Below are 4213 nucleotides of genomic sequence, written 5' to 3' on the forward strand. Positions count from 1 at the left end.
AAACTGTAATTTTCACGCGTAAAAATCTACCACCACACGATCGCAGGCCTGAATTAAACCTGTTCGGCGACCAAATTCCCCACAAAGACGTTGCTAAATACTTAGGTGTTCAAATGGACCGCAAACTACTATACAGGATTCACATAGATTCGAAGAAGGGACAGGCACATGGCAGAATGTGTGCATTGTACCCAGTAATGAGTAGGCGCCTCGGAGGCACAGTTAAAAACGGACTGCTACTCTATAACGCCCTCATCCGCCCAATAATTACATATGCAGCCCCTGTGTGGGCTATAGCAGCTAAATCACACCTTGCAAAACTACAGTGAATACAGAACAGATGCATTCGCATCGCTACAGACGCTCCCCGATACTGCCCAGTCGAGGCTCTCCATCGGAAAACGAACACAGAAACATTGAATTATTTTTACGTCCGAACCACACAGACATTTTATGACAAATGTGCAACACATGAAAATCCACTTGTTTCATCACTAGGACAATATGATCCAGATGAAATAATTAAATTCAAACAACCGAAAATGGTACTTGCGCACCGACCGCCGTAGTGAGCTGTGATTGGCCGGACCCTCCGGCCAATCACAGCGCGCGCGCGCCCAGAGTCCGGACCCCGACCAAATGGTGGCGGACTGTTCAGAAAATTCGGTCCAGCGCCGAGTGTGGCTATACTGTAATGGGTGGCCATGCCGCTAGGCACAATGCACAGGCCTGCTGGCAGCTCAAACACTTACAACAAGCTCTCACACAGCCTGTACAACACCGTTAGAAATAAAGCGTAGGAGTTGTTGTTAGGGACCTGCGATGAAGGAGTGGGCAATATCTCTAACTGCCGACAGCCTTTTACTGGCGACAGGCGACCTGAAGCTATGTCCTCTCCAGAGTGTGTCCCGACTCATCAACTTGCGGGTAACACAATTTAAATTAATTATTCGTAGCTTCCTAGCCTAGATGTTGCGGCTAGGGTCTTGCAATGACGGATCAGATAGTTTCTCTAACTGCCGACTGCCCTTGCTGGCGACAGGCGACAATGAGCTGTGTCTGTTCCGGAGCACGACCCAGTGCCAATACTCGCGATAATTAATGCAATTAACAACATCGTGCGTACACTACAATTACAATACATTCTTCCTTTAGTTTAGGTACACGAGCTGACTGGCAGGTTGGTGGGAACAACAACATGTTGCCCCTAAAGACCAGTACCAACCAAACCAAATGCGGACAAAAGGTCCAAGCTCCCAAATTGCCTAGTAGAATTTTTCTATTTGCCCAACTCTTCTTCCAGGACCATCCTTCTTTTCCTGTACTCAACCTGCCTGCTAATATTGCATGATATTTTTGCATCCCGCATGAAAGTGCCCAGGGTTTTCCCTCTGTCTATGGAGGTTTTACCTGGGCCCAACTTACCTAGTAATTAGTCTAGAATTAAGATAGGGGAGTTAGTCATGGCGCCAATTGCTGCCATGGCTGGCCAATCCCCGAGCAAAGCACACGATGCATGCCTCCCTTTCTGCATGGCTTAAACCCAGCATGATTAGGCGTAAGGGCTTCGGCCTGGGACGCACCTAGAGTCTTCCCTAACCCAGACCCCTCCCAAACAAAATACACTTAGTTTTAGTTAGGTTAGGAAAAAAAAAATTGCGCACGCCTGCGCTGTGATTGGCCGGAGCCTGCAGCCAATCGCAGGCCACTACGGCGGCCGGTGCGCCAGGAGTGATTTCGGTCGTTTATACTTCTGATCTACGTCCGGATCATAAATTCCTAGAGAAGTAATATGTGGATTCAGACTATTTACGCATTTATCGTAAAAAGTCTGAGTTGTGTGAATGTAAAAGTCTTGCAAAGTTTCCGATCTGGTTTCACGATGCAATGCTTCGACAGGGCAGTACACTGGGGTGTCTGTGGCGATTCGAATGCATCTATTCTGAATTCGCTGTAATTTTATTAAGTGTGTCTTTGCTGCAGTGGCCCATACAGGGGCTGCATACGTGATTATTGGTCGTATGAGGGCTTTGTAGAGCAGTAGGCTGGTTTTGACTCTGCTGCCACATCGTCTAATCATAACTTGATACAAGGAGCACAGTCTAGTCTGAGCCTGTGCTCGCTTAGTGTCTATGTGATGGCGCCATGTTAATTTCCTGTCCATGTGTACACCTAAGTATTTAACCACATCTTTATGCGGGATGTGTTCGTTGAACAGACTCAGTTGCGGCCTGCGGTCTATTGGCGGGAGGTGTTTACGAGTGAACACAATAGCTTCTGACTTCGTTGTGTTCACTTTAATGCGCCATGTTGTGCACCACTGTTCTATTTCAGTGAGCGCAACTTGCAGCCTAGTCGTGGCCAGCTGTAGGTTATGTGATCTGCTATATAGGACAGTATCGTCCGCATACCAGCCTAACTTGACGAGTCTATGTGCGGGGCGTGGCATGTCACGCACGTATACATTGAATAGAACAGGGCCTAGGATGCTGCCTTGTGGCACTCCTGCTCTCATCTGTTTTAGGTCTGATGTGGCTCCTTCAGTTGATACTCTGAAGGTTCTGCCTGCTAGGTATGACGTGATTAGCTTGACATAGCAGTCAGGGAAATCAGCTTGGTATAATTTATAGAGAAGCCCTGCATGAAACACTCTGTCAAAGGCTTTCTCTACGTCTAGGAACGTCGCGACAACATAGTCTTGTACGTTAAATGCACTAGTAATCTCTTCAGTGAGACGCACTAGCTGGTGAACGGTCGAATGAGCACCGCGAAAGCCGAATTGCTCATTTGGCAGCAAGTTGTTTTCGTGTATGTGGCAATTTAGTCGATGCAATATTATGCTTTCGGCACAGCTTAACGATTGATTTTTTTTTTTTTCCTAACCTAACTAGAAACTAAGTGTGTTTGGGAGGGGTCCGGGTTAGGGAGGGACCTAAGTGCGTCTCAGGCCGAAGCCTATCACGCCTTAGTCATGCTGGGAATAGCCATGCAGGGAGAGGGTCACATGCATCGTGTGCTAGGAGGGGATTGGCCAGCCATGGCAGCGATTGTTGCCATGACTAACTCCCCTCACTCTTATCTCTAGTCTAAGCTACTAGTTAAGTTGGGCCCAGGTAAAACCTGCATAGACACAGGGAAAACCCTGGGCACTTTCATGCGGGATGCAAGTTTGCATGCATTAGTGTAGGAGAGTACAGGAGACAGAGGATGGTCTGGATGAAGAGTTGGTTAGAGTAGAAAGAGTCTACCATGCGGGGGTTGGGCACTTGGACTCGATGTCCGCCTTGATTTTTGATTTTGTCCAGGACTGGAATTCGCTGGCCAGGGACGCAGGGGCCCCTGGCGGTGAGGGTAACACTAACCACTCACATCCGCTCCAGACAGCAGCACCTATAACTAAAAGAGAGAAAATTAAACATCCTACAGACTAGACTATTTTTAGTAAATGCATGTTGCGCGGGCTAACATGCCTTAATGTGTGGTGTAACGCATGTGTGGGCATTAAATGTTTTATTTACGTTAAGTATCCGCGAGCTGTGACATGGGCTTTACTCCGGAGAAACTATAGCTTCAGGTCGCCTGTCGCCTGTCAATGGCTGTCGGCACTTAGAGAAATTAGTTCGTCCGTCATTGCTTAACCCATTATCACAGCATCTACGCATCCAGAGCTACGAATAATTAATTTAAACAGTGTATCCGCGAGTTGGCGCTTCAGGAATCACTCAGGAAGAGGGCACAGCTCATATCGCCTGTCGCCAGTAAGGGCAGTCGGTCGGTTAGAGAAACTACCCAATTCCTTCATCGCGAGCCCTTTAGCCCCAACTTCTACGCTTTAATTATCTACGAAGTTGTGTGCGTGTAGTATTAACTGTGATGTGTTACTAAGCATAACTAAAACTAGTTTTTTTTATATATATATTTTTATTATTTTTATTTATTATTATTTTTTTAACATATATTATGCAACACAATATATATATATTGCAACATAATATAGGCTAATATTTTATACTTACATCTATTCACTAGTTATAGTGGAAGAACTGTCGGCGTATGGGTTTAAGGCGAATGGTGAAGGAGCATTCGTATTTAATTTTTATTAAGTGATGTTTTATAAGCAGCCTGTTTGGTTATTTAGTATTTATAAATTAAATAATAAGTGTTACTCGCGTAGGAAATTTTTCCGTGCAGACAGGGCTGGGTTCCGTGCGCG

This window comes from Bacillus rossius, chromosome 6 (assembly GCF_032445375.1).
Source record: "Bacillus rossius redtenbacheri isolate Brsri chromosome 6, Brsri_v3, whole genome shotgun sequence".
Lineage (NCBI taxonomy): Eukaryota > Metazoa > Arthropoda > Insecta > Phasmatodea > Bacillidae > Bacillus > Bacillus rossius.